This window comes from Mus musculus, chromosome 2 (assembly GCF_000001635.26).
Source record: "Mus musculus strain C57BL/6J chromosome 2, GRCm38.p6 C57BL/6J".
Lineage (NCBI taxonomy): Eukaryota > Metazoa > Chordata > Mammalia > Rodentia > Muridae > Mus > Mus musculus.
In genome coordinates this window covers 97,490,584-97,501,785 of record NC_000068.7, presented here as the reverse complement: position 1 = coordinate 97,501,785, position 11,202 = coordinate 97,490,584, and the positions used below count along the sequence as shown (strand labels likewise).

Genomic DNA, 11,202 nt, shown 5'->3' with positions numbered 1-11,202 from the left:
AATGGTACACCCTCATGTCACTGCTGTGAAGATACACCAGAGACACTTTCCCCATTAACTTTCTTACATGAAAATCAATACCTTTACTTTTCAAGAAACAACAGAGATACCTATCACTGGTTACACTTGGCTCTGGAAGAGCAGCGTATCTTTAATATAATTACACCTTCAAACCTTGTAGAATGATAGTGTAAACATTCTGTATCTTCAAAGAACACAGTAGTGTTCATGTCTCTTGAAGTAATACTGAATAAAATGTTTCATCTGTAAATGTATCACAGTATCTCAATTCATCTTTGACTTCCATAAACATCTGCACATGTAAAATTGTATACTGATTGCACAAGTTTCTGCTTTTAAAGCTAACTGGAACACATTCTCAAATTTCTTATGACCTTGCATGAGACGTGAGAGTTTGTGCAATAAAAAGCAATTTTACCTTAGAAAACTTTTTTCTAGACTTTCTAGTTCCTCCAAATCCTATTGAATATCATTTTTCTCAGTATAATATTTGAACAATAGCAATTATTTTAACTCTGTAATTATAGTAGAATGCATATGCATATTATGCTGAATAATATAACTTCTTTTACATATTAGTCTAATTTGTACTATTAGAATTTAAGATCCATAGATACCTTTCATGTATTCTTATCATTTTACTATAGAACTTAGGAAAAATCTTCCTATAAAGAAAATATTAAATCACATATTGTGATCAGCTATCAAAAGTAAACAAACTCTCAATACCTTTGTTATAGTCTAATTCATTTTAACTTACATTTAATCTATGAGGTCAAAAACTACATTTTAGTTTAACCTAAATACATTCTGAATAGGAGGGAGAAAAAGTGAAATCCTCAAACTAAGTCTTTATTACTTTATGATCTTTATTTCATGTCCAAATTAAGTAAAGAACAAAAAGAACTCTGTTACTGTAGGGACCAAGTGTCTTCTTTTCAATAAATCAACACTTGTAAGACTAATACATCATTGCTAGTAATAATAGTATCACTATTAACCAACTCCATATGAAGATGATGGAGGTGATGAGAAGACTAAGCTACATCAGATCCTTACCATGGACTACACAAAGTATCCTTCAGCTCAAAATTGATTCAGACTTTTATATATCTTACAAAAAAGATGGCCAATAAAATTCCAGACTTATTCAAAGTCTCAGATCTTATGAGTAAAATATTGGAGCCACAACTGAACAAAGTAGTTTTCTCCCAGCCAGTATTCTTAGATATTCAACCTGAAAAAGTCTTCTACTCTGCACAAAGATGAAAGGACTGTAAAAAATAAAAGAAATCTACCCAAGGAGCTTTCCTGACAGAAGTTGGGGACATCAGAGAACACTATTTTTACAAAAAAAAATTACCAGGGAAAATAATATACAAAAAGAAAATGCCAACTAATACCAACCTTTGCCATTTGTCTGCTTTCTTATTTTCAAATACTACTATTATTATTTTAAAACTGACTTCCTGCATCTGAAAAGAGAATTAGAAGAATGAGAAAATACACAATGTGTATACAATGATCAACAAAATAAAATAAAATGATGCTTTTTAAGTGCGCAGTAAAATTTAAAAAGAAATGTTGTGGGAAGAATGTTATTAGCAAGAGGTAAGAATATCTGTAGCTGCTACTGAGACATTTTCCTTTCTTATGGAGGAAATTGCTAGCCTTCACTATTAGAAGAGAAATTAATTCATTATGCTTGATTATTTTTGCCTATAGATGAGGATACATCAGGTATTCCTCAGTAGAGCATTACATATATGTGTAATTGCAAGGAGATTATGTAGAAATGAAATTTCAAGGACCATGCATACATAAAGACAAAAATCTGGAATGGAGAATATGAGTGTCAATGTGGCATGCTTCCTCCAGGTTCTGTTCCTTAAATGGAGCTCTTTGTCCTAGAGTCTCATATGAGACATGTACTTTTTAAAGGCAACAGTAATCCGGAGAGGATCAAACTAGACAGAATTGACTAAACAAAAGAAGGACCCTGATATCCTACAGGGGTGTACATGGTTGTTTTCTTAGTTCTTGGGAGCCAAAGCTAAAAGATTACAAATTTAGGGCCAAATTTTATTAATTAAGTAAGGTCATATAAGAAGACTACTTCAAAAAAGGAAGGAAAGAATGAGAGGAAGAGGAAGGAAGGACAGAAGGAAGCAAGGAAGAAAGGAAAGAAGGAAGGAAGGAAGGAAGGAAGGAAGGAAGGAAGGAAGGAAGGAAGGAGCAAAGGAAGGAATGAAGGAAGGAGCAAAGGAAGGAAGGAAGAAAAGAAGGAAGAAAAGAAGGAAGGAAGGGAGGAAAAATGGATGGATGGAGGGAAGAAAGGAAGGAAGAGAGGGAAGATAAGCAAGAGGGAGGAAGGGAAGGAGAGGAAAGGGAAAAAAACTGGACCATTGGTTGACAAGTGTTACATGTATGATGGAGTTAATACATTTTTCACCAACTTCCCTTGCCACACCACTACTTCTGTTTTATTCCTGGGGACAAATGAACTTCTAGGTTTCGCTGTAACTATTGTCTTTTGTAAGTACATATCTTTATAGCTTACTGTTCTTCCAACAACTCTGTATGAGATACTTAAAACTGCCATTGCTATATAGCAAACTGTCATTAAATATTAACTATCAACTGAAGAAGCCAGCACTTAGAAACAATGATTACTGTGTCCCTAGCAACACCAGGCTTCCCTCTCCTTTCCTAGGGGGAGGGGTGAATTCAATCTCAAGTTCACAGAAACCACAACAGTAGTTATTTGCTGAAAACACATTTTTAAAAATCATCAGGCTGGATGCAGATATTTCATATACCCAAATTGAAGGCTATTTTAATTCAACTTGTGATTAAAAAAAGTTTCAAGGTGACTTAAAAAAAATACTTGTTGAAATCTTTAAATTCTTTAACATATATGCTCTCAGCTCATTCATTTTACTTGCTTCATATGCAATGCAATGAGGAACAATGAGGGCCAGCGAGGAATCCACATATTGTCAGGTTGAATTCTTATAGTTTCAATATAGAAAGAAGAGATATCTCTAAAGCTGTAAAGTTGTGTGTGTGCGCGTGTGTGTGTGTGTGTGTGTGTGTGTGTGTGTGTTGGGGCGGGGCGGAGTGCTCATGAGCCCTGATATAAGCATCTAAGCTCCTTTAAGGAGTCAAGTCTGCAACCTGATTTGGAGAAGAATCCCTCTAAGATCATTCTTTGTATCCACTAGTACCTACCCTGGGAAAAGCTGCCAAGAAGAGTAATTTCTTCATTGGGATAAATTATGCTTGATATTTGAGATAGCCTCCTCTCACTATCTACCCAGCCCTAGGAAAGAGCGGGCATTTCTCATGTCTCCTCTCATGAGAACTCCTTTCAGGTTTCTCCTTCCTGCCTCTCCCTTTGGAAACTTATAAAATCTCAGCAGACACAGATTACCTGTTTCTACATCTATGATATGAATAACAAGCTACTTCAGAGAAAAAGAGAAACACATTGTTTTGTGTTGTTTCACAACGCCAAACTTGACAGCAAAGGCCATCATTTCATACTTCACAATTAAAAGGAAAGGTTCAAGTGGGATTTGTCCTACTTCGAACTCTGTTGCTCTGAAGGCAACACAGATTAAAATAAATTCTTCTTGTCCTTTGAACCCCCTTTATACAGAGCATAATTAAAGTTCCCTCTTTCTACCTCCCCATAGCACCTCATGCAAAATTCCACCAACATTTCTTCATTGTGCTATAAATATCTGCTCCCATCAGTGTCCTGTTCTCCAGCGTAGGCTTGGTAGTTCTGTCTCTCATTATCTTCTTGGCTTGATTGATCTCATTACTTTGCCCTTTAACTCTGCCTTATGTATTTCATGTTGGTACTTTCCTATTTCATTTTATTATTGCAGCCGTAGAAGTAATTTAAATGTGCTTTGAGAATACACATAATGTTGGGAAACTTAATTTTTCAAGTGCCTATCTGGGCTTTAAACATTTTTAAAGGGGGATTTAATTCTGCACTGCTTCCTAAATCCTGCATAACCTAACAATCCTGTTATCTCTTCTGCAAACTCAGTGTCTGTGATTAAAATGTACACTAAGGGGGAAGGAGACCAGCAGGTAACACAGAGAAGTGATAGGGTAGGTTGAGAGAGAATAAGATATGAGTAAGTAATAAACAATGGTCTATATGTATTAAATGACATAATAAGGGCCATTTTGTGTATTAATTAATACTTAATTTAAGAGGCATTACTGGGTATGATTAACAACTTTGAAATATAAAAATATATAAAGTAAATTTAAAATTTCATTTCCACTGAAGTCCAACTGATTTAAAAGACTGGACTATCTTCTTTTCCAGAGGATAGACACAGCAGGTATTAAATATTTCTGCAAAATTCAACTCCTTACAGCACTAACATTGCCACTTGGCACAACTGTGTTGTCAGGAATTAAAATCTGGGCAGCAGAATTAAGAGCCTGGCAACAAGTCCACACATGAATAAAATTCAGCTCAGGCATAGGAGTATGCAGTCTGCATCTGATGGAGGGATTATATGCATACATAAATAAATCATTAAAATCCTCCTACTAGGAGTCTGCTCAATTCATGTTGATTTGAATTGCTGCAGGAGCAATGGCATATCCAAACATAATCAGTTTGTTTGTAGGATGAGAAGAAAGAATTTGACAGATTTAAAACATATACAGAGGGCCCATTTCTGCATTCATACAATGGTTAATATATTATAGTAGAAATATGGACTTTATCAATGTGTCTCATTTGAATAAGAATAGAGAGAAGAGGAGGAAGAGGAGAAGGAAATAGACAGCTACAGTCATGTTGTGTTCCAATACATCTCAAGGCATGATGAGAATTCATAACTATACTGAATTCTGTATTATTCTAAGTAATATGAATGAAAAAGAAAGACAAAAGAATATTTATACTTATTATTTGTGGATTTATTATGAAAATCTTTTTTTGGGGGGGAGGGAGGGTTGAGACAGGGTTTCTTTGTATAGCCCTGGCTCTCCTGGAACTCACTCTATAGACCAGGCTGGCCTCGAACTCAGAAATCTGCCTGCCTCTGCCTCCCGAGAGCTGGGATGAAGAGCGTGTGCCACTATGTCCAGCTTATTATGAAAACCTTAATACAACAATCACTAACACCAGATTACTTACCATAATATTAAGTGAGGAAATTAGACAATTATTTCTGTTGTGAAGATTGGAGTTTAGTTGGTCAGTGATGATGACAATATTTAGTTCAAGTTGGTCCTAACTATATTAATCATCGACTTTTGTATATCAGAGCACACATACATATATTCATACACTTAGTAACAGTTCTACTATTCTTTCTGTCAATGTCTTGTTTTAAATCAAGTGTCATTCTGTTTTGGTCTTCAGTGGCATGAAAGGCATCTATCATATATCAGTTATCTTAATCAGGTGCTTTCCCTGAAGATGGTAAGGGTTTGGGGACTAAGAATTTTGAAGAGTAGAATTTTTTCATTTTGTTTCTGGAAAGAATAATCTGCATTTAGGAAATATGATAAAGTTAATACTTTTAGTGTCATAGGTAGTCTTAGCTTCTAATAAAAGTTCAATTGATCCTCCTAAATTAACTGGGTTTTGGTTTGAGTTAGCAGTAGTTTGTTTTTACATGTGTAAGAGCTCCTTCAGTGACTGTAAGTGCTGTTATATTTTCAACAAACATATGAAACATCTGTTTAAGTGAGTCAGCTAGCAGAAACATATAGAGGCATTTGTATGTGCAAAACTGATAGTACTTTGGTCATGCCTCAGGCTTGACCTTCAGGACTGATTTTGCTGTAAATAAATGTACACATGTAAACAGGAAATAAATGTAGAGAGAGAATGAGCCATTATGAACATTATATTAGGTCTCATACTACACACCATGATAGGCTCACTCATCTCCATAGGAATGAATTTAACATTTGGCAGTTACTGGCTTTCTGCTTCACAAGTTTCTTGTTTCCAACCTTTATGTTTTCCGTGTTTTCCTTTATTCTGAAGATGAAATTGTATATAGACAGCATGGGTAGCAAAGGATGAAGAGGAGGAAATCCAATCTTTATGAGAATGCCAGAGAGCTCCTAAGTCAATGAGTCCCTTATACCTTTGTCACAGCACATTCCCTCACAGCATAAGAAAAAGCAACAGTCTCTTGTTTCCAGTACTATGGAGACTTTAAGCATTATCTTTTGAGGTGGCAAAATCTTTAAAACTCAATTTTTCCCTTTATTTGGTTACTGCCATAAGAAATTCCCTATTGTATGCTTTTGTTTTGTTTCATGCTACAATAAACAACTAATGATATTGACCATTACCAACCAAGACAATTCAGCCTGAGATACAAAGTCATCCCAACTTGCACCATGGAGCTTTTATTCCAAAACATTATTCAAAAGCCATCATATCTATAAACTAAAGAATTGGCTACAGATAAAATTCTTTCTAATATTGGGAATTTACTGCATGTGCCTTCATACGTATATAATACTAGTGTTTAAATATGAAATATTACCCCATAGATTCATGTATTTGGGAGCTTGTTCTATTTAGGTGTCATTTTGAAAGGATGTAGAACCCTTAAAAGGTAGAGTTTGGATAGAGAAAATAAGTCATTAGAGGAGGATCCAGACTTGCTTCCTGGTTCTTTTCTGCTTTCTGACTGTAGACACAAGTCAGGAAGATGGATGTGACCAACCATTTCGTATTCCTGTTGCTGTATCTTATTTACTATATACTAAATGGCATCTCCCTTAATCTATAAGACAAATAATTATTTTTTTCTTAAATGGATTCCTGTAACAATGAGAAGAATAAAAAAGTACATAAGACTATAAAGAACTCCAATGTTCTTGAAAATAATTTTCTCTCAATGTGCTAAACATTTAAATGAAAAAAGTTGTAATTATTGAAACTATAAACATATGAACATTTATTCTTTATATTAAAAAAAAAGACATGACACTTAGAGATATTTTTAGAATTTGTACATCAAACTGACACTGGGAAAGAAATTAGCCACAAATAATTTTCAAGGAACAGCTAAAAATATGACATTAATTCATGGCAGTTTTGGACTCTATTTAATAGAGAATCTATTAAACTCCATGATGTTCAACATAGCCTGTACATTATTCAGGCTCCCTTGTGGAGATTTTGAAAACATACTTAGAAGTATAATCCATCTCTGTATCTTAACTTATAAATTTTGGTGCAGCTTTTATTCTCTAATGGAAGAAACTAATATTGGTACTTTAAAAGCTCTGTGTTTTATATACAATCTTAGATTATGATATTTAAAAGGAATGTTCTTCTACAAAAGTTGAAATTAAAAAGATTAGTGATGTTCCAAAAGTTGAAAAGCAATAGCAATAAGTCAACATAAATCTTTTTCAACTAGCATAGTGTAATAGTGCTTTTCAACTTTCCTCATGCTGTGACCCTTTAAACAGTTTCTCATGTTGTCATGACCAGCAAATATATAATTCCTTCCATTACTACTTCGTAACTCTAATTTTGCTACTTTTTTGTATTACAACGTAAATGTCTGATATGTAAGATATATGATATGCAACCACTGTGGAATGATTATTTCCCCCTCAGAGGTCATGCCATAGATCCTACACAAGAAAAGCAACTAGCCAGCCATTCCAGAACCAGCACTGCATTCTCTTCTAGTAGATCAGAAACTTGAAATTCTTCATGTATTAAAAGTTTGTTGTTTCCCCTGCCTTACTTTCTTTCTCCAGTGTGTGTGCTTGTGTGCGTGTGTTTGTGTGTTTGTATGAGTGTGTGTGAACACACATATGCACACACATGATTGCACACTATAAGTCAGTTTCTGGGGTCTTCCTCAATCATTCTTCTCACTCTTTTTTTTAGAGATAGTTAGAATTCTCATTGAGGCTGGAGCTCACCAAGTCAGCCGAACTTGCAAGGCAGAGAGCTCTTAGGATCATTCAGTCACCATCATCTCAGTACTAGGGATATAGTTAAGCACTACCGGCCAAACACTTTGTAGGTTCTTGGATCAAACTCAGGTTCTTGTGTTTTCCTGGTATGCACTTGGCTAAACAAACCAAATCCTAGTCACACATTCCTTTAAGCATTCCAAAGAACAGCAACCAACAGATTGGGAAAAGTTCGATACGAATCTTACATCTGATAGAGGGCTAATATCCAATATATACAAAGAACTAAAAAAGTTAAACTACATAGAACCAAGTAACCCTATTTAAAATGGGGTACGGAAGCCAGGCAGTGGTGGCGCATGCCTTTAATCCCAGCACTTGGGAGGCAGAGGCAGGCAAATCTCTGAGTTCGAGGCCAGCCTGGTCTACAAAGTGAGTTCCAGGACAGCCAGGGCTATACAGAGAACCCTGTCTCGGGGAAAAAAGGGGGGGGGTACAGAGCTAAACCAAGAATTCTCAACTAGGAATATTGAATGGACATGAAGCAACTAAAGAAATGTTCAACATCCTTAGTCATCAGGGAATTGCAAATGAAAACAACCCTGAGACTCCACCTTACACCAGTCAGAATGGTAAAGATAAAAAACCCAGGTGACATCAGGTGCTGGCGAGGATTGGAGAAAGAGGAACACTCCTCCATTGCTGGTGGGATTGCAAGCTGGTACAACCATTCTGAAAATCAGTCTGGTGGTTCCTCAGAAAACTGGACATAGTACGACCTGAAGACCCAGGTATACCACTCCTTCAACAGAGGAGTGGATACAAAAAAATGTAGTATAATCACACAATGGAGTACTACACATCTATTAAAAACAATTACTTCATGAAATTCTCAGAAAATTGGATGGAACTAGAAAATATCATTCTGAGTGAGGTAACCCAGTGACAAAAGAACACACATGCTATGCACTCATTGATAAGTGGATATTAGCCCAAAAGCTTGGAACACCCACAATACAATTCAGAGACCATATGAAGCTCAAGAAGAATGAAGATCAAAATGTGGATGCTTGAGTCCTTCTTAGAATGGGGAACAAAATACTCATGAGAGGTAGAGTGTGGGAGGGGCTTGGGAGGAAGAAAGGAGGAGGAGGAGGAGAAGAAGGCTGGCAGGATCAGATATGAGAGGAGACATAATATTCAAAGGGGCAGGAATTTCAACAGAGGTATTTAGCAATGTGGGGTGGGGAATTGGCAGTAGCCACCAGCAAGTCCCAGATGCCAGGAAAGCAAGAAGCTCCCAGAACCCAACAGGGCTGAGATTAGCTGAAATACCCAACAAAAGTGAGAAAGAACCTGTAGAGACCATAGACAGAGGTTAGGCAAGATCCCAGGTTGGGAGATGGGGCCACTCACTCATCTCCAATTTTTTAACCCAGAATACCTCTGTCTAAAGAAAATAGTGAGAGAGAGAGAGAGATGGAGAGAGATGGAGAGAGAGAGAGAGAGAGAGAGAGAGAGAGAGAGAGAGAGAGAGAGAGAGAGAGAGAGAGAGAGGAGGGGGGGAGAGGGAGAGGGAGAGGGAGAGGGAGAGGGAGAGGGAGAGGGAGAGGGAGGGAGGAAGGAAGGAACGAAGGAAGGAACGAAGGAAGAGAAAAAAGTATGGGGGGGGGAGGACAAAGTATGAACAGGAGACTGAAGGAAAGGACATACAGAGACTGCTCCACCCTGGAGTTCCATCCCATATACACTCACCAAACCTAGACACTATTGTGGATGCCAAGAAGTGCATGCTGGCAGGAGCCTGATATAGCTTTCTCCTGAGAGGCTATGCCAGAGCCTGACAAATACAGATGCAGATGCTCACAGGGAACCATTGGGCTGTCCAAAGGGACCCCAATGGAGGAATTAGAGAAAGGACCGAAGGAGCAGAAGGGGTTTTCAATCCCATAGGCATAACAACAATATCAACCAACCAGAGTTCCCAGAGTTTCCAGGGACTAAACCACCAACCAAGGAGTACACATGGAGGGACCCATGGCTCTAGCTTCATGTGTCCTACAGGATGGCATTGTCTGGCATCAGTGGGAGGAGAGGTGCTTGCCTTGTGAAGGCTCCATTCCCCAGGGTGTTGATGTGGGAGTGGATGAGTGGGTGGGGAAACACCCTCATAGATGCAGGGGATGGGATAGGGAGTTTCTGGAGGGGAAATCAAGAAAGGGGTAACATTAAATTATAAATACATAAAATATCTAATTTAAAACAAAAATGATTCTAATCAAATCACACTCATGGAACTGGTGTCTCAAAAGTGTTCTCATTTAATTTCTTTTTTGTAACTTTAAATACATTAAATTTCTTTTTAAAAAGACGTTTTTGTGGGTTTTTTCTCTTTCTCTCTTTCTTTCATTCCTATTTATTTATTTATTTATTTATTTATTTATCTATTTTGAGACAGGGTTTTTCTGTGTACACTTGGCTGTTCTGGAACTCAGTCTGTAGATCAAGCCAGCCTTGAACTCAGATATACCTGCCTTTTCCTCTGGAGTTCTATCTGGCTTTAATTTTTTTCTTGGCTATGTATACCTGATTAGTCTCAAACTATGTAGCCCACAATGACCTTAACTCCTGAGCTTACTGTTTCTACCTCCCAAGTGATAGGGTTTTCTTTCATTTGGTTGAGACACAGTCCAAACTCCAGCCCAGGTTGCCCTCAAGTTTGTAGCAGTCCTTCAGCCTCAGCCTCCTGAAAGTAGGATTACAGGTCTGATGTATAACATTAGGCTCAACAAGTTTTTATCCAATGCTCCTCCTCACCACTTCTGCCAGTAGTGAAGCTCCAATCAAGGGCTTTGCCTATAATATGCACATTCATCTTTATTAACAGTGTGTGTGTGTGTGTGTGTGTGTGTGTGTGTGTGTGTGTGTGTGTGTGTTTTCTTGCCTTTACTGGAATCCGTCAGAACATGGTGTGGGGCCAACAAGGTGGCTCATCAGGTATAGGTATAGGCTCATCAAGGTAATGTCAAGCCTGACAACCCAAATTCCGTATGGTGAAAGGAAAGAAGCAATCTTCAGAAATTGTCCTCAGAGGAAACCAAACAATCCAATGAATGAATAAACAAATGTAAGTGGTAAAGAGAAACCCAAAGAAGGGAATCACGGCACAAATGATTTCATAAAACATAAGGGAAAACTACAGCTGGGTTAATGTCCCTCAATCAATAGACACAAAGG

The 11,202-nt window shown here is 37.3% G+C and overlaps 1 protein-coding gene across 7 annotated transcripts in view; it reads right to left on the bottom strand.

Moving 5' to 3' along the window:
* The window catches only part of Lrrc4c (leucine rich repeat containing 4C), a 1,313,504-nt gene that overhangs the window by 129,887 nt on the left and 1,172,415 nt on the right, over positions 1-11,202 (bottom strand). The gene's annotated exons all lie outside the window — the stretch shown is intronic.